This window comes from Rhinopithecus bieti, unplaced genomic scaffold (assembly GCF_001698545.2).
Source record: "Rhinopithecus bieti isolate Rb0 unplaced genomic scaffold, ASM169854v2 scaffold_28066, whole genome shotgun sequence".
NCBI lineage: Eukaryota > Metazoa > Chordata > Mammalia > Primates > Cercopithecidae > Rhinopithecus > Rhinopithecus bieti.
In genome coordinates, this window is record NW_016813021.1 from 1,694,697 (window position 1) to 1,700,777 (window position 6,081).

The 6,081-nt window shown below is 50.4% G+C and overlaps 1 protein-coding gene across 1 annotated transcript in view; it reads left to right on the forward strand.

The window, feature by feature from the left end:
- Positions 1-935: 935 nt before the first annotated feature.
- Positions 936-6,081, forward strand: part of ZBTB32 (zinc finger and BTB domain containing 32) — a 14,266-nt gene continuing 9,120 nt past the window's right edge. Inside the window, 1 exon segment of the mRNA XM_017847599.1 lies at positions 936-1,077. The gene's annotated coding sequence lies outside the window, so the exon portion shown is untranslated.

Below are 6,081 nucleotides of genomic sequence, written 5' to 3' on the forward strand. Positions count from 1 at the left end.
GACCCCAGGTGATCCGCCTGCCTTGGCCTCTCAAGTGCTGGGATTACAGGCGTGAGCTACCGCGCCCTGCCTGACTGGCTCTCTTATTTTATTTTTATCTATTTATTAGAGACAGGGTCTCACTGTGTCGCCCAGGCTGCAGTGCAGTGATGTGATCATAGCTCACTGCAGCCTCGACCTCCTGGGCTCAAGGGATCCTACTACCACCTGGACCTCTCAAAGCGCTGGGATTACGGGCATGAGACACAGTGCCTGGCCTTGGCTTGCTCTTACGGGCCTCCCAGCCAATCAGGTGTAGCGGCAGCCTACACATTCCCTACACACTTCCCAGATGGTAAAGGGTTGAGAGAAAGGGGACAGGGTTTGCAAATGGGAGCTACTTAGGGTGGCAAAATAGAAGCAAGAAAGGCAGGTCAGGCACGGTGTCTCACGGCTGTAGTCCCAGAATTTTGAGAGGCTCAGGCGGGAGGATTGCTTGAGCCCGGGAGTTCCAGGCTGCAGTGAACTATGATTGCACCATTGCACTCCAGCACGGGCAACGGAGGGAGACCCTGTTCATAAAATAAAAATGAAATAATAATTTTGTTTTAAGAAAAAAGGACGGTGGTACTCCGGAGCACTTGCTGAGGGAGCCTCCGGGGCTGTTCAGGTGAGGGAGAATCAGGGTCCAGTCTCTTCATGGAGAGAGTGGGAAAGGGCAGACTCCACAGCCGATCAACGCTGGGGCCCGGCTGGAAATCAATGAAATCCCAGCCTAAGAGGCCTGAAGCCTATGGACCAATGAGACTCAAGGCCCTGCCCCTTCACAGCCAATCAGCTGCAGGTCAGAGGCAGACGCGCGGGAGTGGCGCTGTCCTAGGTGCCTCCCATGCTGCCCAGCGTGCTCAGCTGGCCTGAGCGAGAGAGTGCGGCCCGCGCTGCAGCCAATCAGCGTCCGCCTCAGGATCCGGGGTGACCACGTGCGGGAGCCTTGCGTCCCTGGCCTCGCTCCACTCCCCACTTTTAACGGTCACTTGGCCTTGAGCCATCCTGAGTGTATGTGAGGCTGAAAGGGAAGGAGGAATAGGGTCTGGGCCGGTGAGTACCACAGTTTTTCTTTACTTTCTTGCGCTTGGGCCTGGCCCAGGCAAAGCTGGGGTGTGGGAGCTTGACTGGCCCTGTTGATGACTGGGAAGTGTGGGTTGAGGGCTTTAGCCCTTAGGGCTTTCCTTGGCCTTTGAGAGGCTGGAAATGCAGCCTCCTGGCCACCTTTAGGCCTAGGTTTGGCAGAGGCCAAGCCAGCTTGCCTCTGGGTTGGTCCACGGCCCCCGAGGCCAGCCTGAGTGGGAAGGGTGTTGTGGGGAAGTTGCAGGCCCTTAGCTCTGCACGGGGTCATTGGCCATGAGGTATGGCCTCTGGACAATGAGAGCTTACCAGGGGTCTCTGGACTGAGCCTGGATCTGGTGACTGAAAGGAGAGGGCTGTGGATCTCCAAAGGTTATCTAGGGGCTGGGCACGGTGGCTCACGCCTGTGATCCCAGCACTTTGGGAGGCTGAGGCAGGTAGATCATTTGAGGTCAGGAGTTTGAGACCAGCCTGGCCAACATGGAGAAACTCTGTCTCTACGAGGTTTCTAAAAAAAATTACCTGGGCATGGTGGCACATGTCTGTAATCCCAGCTACTCAGAAAGCTGAGGCAGGAGAATAGCTTGAACCCGGGAGGTGAAGGTTGCAGTGAGCCGAGATTGTGCCATTGCACTCCAGCCTGGGCGACAGAATGAGACCCTGTCTCAAGAAAAAAAAGAAAAGGAAAAAAAAAGTTATGTAGGAAGTCACCGGCCAAGAGATGAAACTAGAGTTCACTTGAAGGTTTTCTGGGGGCTTTGGAGCCAGCCTGGGCTGGGAGTGAATGTTCTGGACTCCAGGTTGAGATGTTCTTGGAAGATTTCCCAGTATGGGGTCCAAGTTGGATGATGTGGCCAAGAGGTTAGGCCAGTAATCCTCTGGAGATTCTAGGGAGAAGGGTTCTGAATCCCAGCCAAGCTGTTTGCCCTGGATGAAGTATTATTGCCCTGTGGTGGCTCTGTACAGAACTGGAATTGGGTGGCCGGGCGTGGTGGTTCACACCTGTAATCCTAGCACTTTGGGAGGCTGAGGTGGGCAGATCACCAGGTCAGGAGTACGAGACCAGCCTGACCAAGATGGTGAAACCCTGTCTCTACTGAAAATACAAAAATTAGCCGGGCGTGTGGCAGGCACCTGTAATCCCAGCTACTCAGGAGTCTGAGGCAGGAGAATCGCTTGAACCCGGGAGGCAGAGGTTGCAGTGAGCCGAGATCATGCCATTGCACTCCTGCCAGGGTAACAGAGCAACACTCTGTCTCAAAAAAAAAAAAAAAAAAAAAATTAAAAAAAAAAAAAGAACTGGGATTGGGTCATGTCTGGAGCTTTTCAGTCTCCCTGCCATGCCTGTTCTGATCATTCCCGGAAGATGAAGATATCAGGCTGTAGGCATGGGGCAGGTGCATGGGGAGGATGAACATCATAGTGGAGCACAGGAAGAGGTGTGTGAGACATTCTACTCTTTAGGAAATCACCCAGGTTGGGGCAGGGCATGGTGGCTCACGCCTGTAATCCTAGCACTTTGGGAGGCCGAGGCAGGTGGATCACCTGAGGTCAGGAGTTGAAGACCAGCTTGGCCAACATGGTGAAACCCCATCTCTACTAAAATTGCAAAAAATTAGCCGGGCATGGTGGATGCCTGTAATCCCAGCTACTTGGGAGCCTGAGGCAGGAGAATCACTTGAACCCAGGAGGCAGAGGTTGCAGTGAGCCGAGATTGCGCCACTGCACTCCAGCCTGGGCAACAAGGGCAAAAGTCTGTCTCAAAAATAACTAAGTAAATAACATAAAATAAAAGGAAACCACCCAAGTTGTCTTTACCGATGATCTTTTTATACTCATGGCGCAGAGTGTTGATACCTAGTTTCATTCAGCTATTCAGTGGTATTTATGCTTTCGGAGTGCCTTCAGTATACCTAGAGTTCTTTAGCCAGGGGTGAGGGTGCAAGGAATGGTTTTGAGTGGACTTCAAGGGACTCTAACCCCCAAGCCACTTAATATTGAGGCAGCTCAATTGGCTGTTCCCTCTATGGTGTGGTGGGGGTCGGGGTGCTGGCACATGAAGTGTGCAGTTAAACCCAGCTCAGCAGATAGCCGCCAAGCATGGTGGCACATGCCTGTAATCCCAGCTACTGAGAAGGCTGAGATGGGGGGATGACTTGAGCCCAGGATTTCGAGACTGCAGTGAGCCATGATTGCACCACTGCACTCCAGGCTGGGTGACAAAGCAAGACTGTCTCAAAAAAAAAAAAAAAAAAGAACAATTAATGGTATGCATGTATATTATGAAGAGGGGAGGGCAAAGAATAAGCAAGAGGATCGTTAACCTGTCCAGCCACGAGGCTCAGAGTAATCTGTCAATCTCTTGTCATGCATTCATATGCCAAGTGGTATGAGTGTCTACCATTTTCTTTTTCTCTTTTTTTTTTTTTTTTTTTTTGTTTGAGATGGAGTCTTGCTCTGTGGTTACCAGGCTGGGAGCTGCGGAGTGGCACTGAGTCTCGAGCTCACTGCAGACCTCCACCTCCCAGGTGTTAAGGCGATTCTCCTGCCTCAGGGCCTCTGGCCCGAGTAGCTGGAGCGAGTTGACAGGCACATGCCACCGATGGCCCAGCTAATTTTTGTTAATTTTAGTAAGAGACGCAATTTCCCACCCAGGTTGGCCAGGATGTTGATCTCTTAACCTTGTGATCTGCCCACCTCAGCTTCCCAAAGTGTTGGGATTACAGGCATAAGCCACCAAGCCCAGCCTGTGTCTCCCATTTTCTAATGTCAGCAGTTGGTCCCAGGCTGGGTGGCTCACGCCTATAATCCCTGCACTCTGGGAGACCAAGGCGGGTGGATCACTTGAGGTCAGAAGTTTGAGACCAGCCTGGCCAACATGGTGAAACCTCATCTCTACCAAAAATACAAAAATTAGCCAGGCGTGGTGGTGCATGCCTGTAATCCCAGCTACTCGGGAGGCTGAGGCAGGAGAATTGCTTGAACCTGGGAGGCAGAGGTTGCACGGAGCCAAGATCGTGCCACTGCACTCCAGCCTGGGCTACAGGAGACTCTGTCTTAAAAAAAGAAGAGTTGGTCCCATGGCTGACATTCTCAACCTGATGGTGACTCCCTAAGAGATTTAGAATTGGAATAAAGCGGGCTCCTATATTATTTATTGGGCCTGGGCAAGATGACAGAGACTCTCTCTTTTCTTCCCACGCCTGGTGTTGGCCCATACTTCAAGGTGTCTCACATTCTAGCCTGCACATCCGAGTTCAGTCTACAAATCCCTTACACAAAATCAGGGTCTAGCGTGTGTGTACATCAGTCAGAGTCCACTCTCATGAATACAGGCTGGGGTTGAGTCCTGTGTAGGGAGTCTCAGAGTCATTTGGTCCAGGAAATCCCGGGTGCTGAGTTCTCAGAGCACGGTCCAGAAGTGAGGTGGGAGCTCACAGTTCCCAGTAGGCACTTTCTAGATGCCTTTTGACTCAGCCTATGCGAAGGGATACAGCCAGAGGAGGCCCAAGTGGGACCCTTTGCCCAGGTTTAAGTCAACACTAGTATTCTGTACTGGTCTTGAAACAGCCCCTGTGAGGAAACTGAGGGTCTTGGAAGAGTTAGCTCCATATAAACGCTGAAGAGAAGGGCCATTCACTGTGAATGGATGTAGTGAAACCTGTTTTCTGACTTCTAGTCTAGTTCTTTTTGCAGTTAATCTACAAAGAGTGTGCTATGAAGGGGTCTCTATGACCTAGATTCAGCTCACCTGGGTATGACTATATCTGCTTCTTGGGACATATAGAGCACAAATTTAAGGGAAAAAGGGAACTAATTCACTCCTTGTGGTGTCTCTTTTCTGGAAGTCTTGGATGTCCTTAACTAGAAAGAAAGACTGAACTTTTTTTTTTTCTTTTTTTTTTTGAGGCAGAGTTTCGTTCTTGTTGCTCAGGCTGGAGTGCAATGGCGCGATCTCGGCTCACTGCAACCTCCGCCTCCCAGGTTGAAGCGATTCTCCTGCCTCAGCCTCCCGAGTAGCTGGGATTACAGGGGCCCACCACCACGCCCAGCTAATTTTTGTATTTTTAGTAGAGACAGGGTTTCTCCATGTTGGTCAGGCTGGTCTTGAACTCCCAACTTCAGGTGACCCGCCTGCCTTGGCCTCCCAGAGTGTTGGGATTATAGGCGTGAGCCACTGCGCGCAGTGAAAGAGTGAACATACTTAAACTTCATGTAAGATTTGGATAATCATTCTTAATCTATATAAAATGCTGTGGGGAATTTAACCACCTTCATTTGTGGAAAGAGATGGGTTCATGGGAAGAGTGGCGAGTTCACATAATTTTTCTAAATTGAATGTTATTCAACTTGGCTTGGGAAGAGGGCTTGATATTTAAAATAAGTGAGATAGCAGGAAAACTTTTTCACAAAACAAATGATCTTCCCTCTTATTGGTCTATTCTGATGGTTTGATTTTAATTATAATATTTAAGGAGAATTGGTATTTGTGTTGCTGTGTTCACCTTGTTACATCAAGCTGGGTTGTGCCTGACGTTCATAACACAAGGATTTCTGGGAAGCTCTGACTTTGCAGCCAGGGTGTGCCCCGAGCCCCTTGCACATTTTCCTCTTAGTGTCCCATTGGTCAAGCCTATCAGTAAGAATAAGAAATATCAGATTTCAGGCCAGGTGTGGTGCCTCACACCTGTAATCCCAGCATTTTGGGACGCCAAGGCGGGCAGATCATGAGATCAGGAGTTCGAGACCAGCCTAGCCAGCATGGTGAAACCCATCTCTACTAAAAATAAAAAAATTAGCTGGGTGTGGTGATGCATGCCTGTGATCCCAGCTACTCAGGAGATTGAGGCTGGAGAATCCCTTGAACCCAGGAGGCAGAGGTTGCAGTGAGCTGACATTGTGCCACTGCACTCCAGCCCGGGCAATAGAGCAAGACTCTGTCTCAAAAAAAAAAAAAAAATTTGCCAGGTGCAGTGG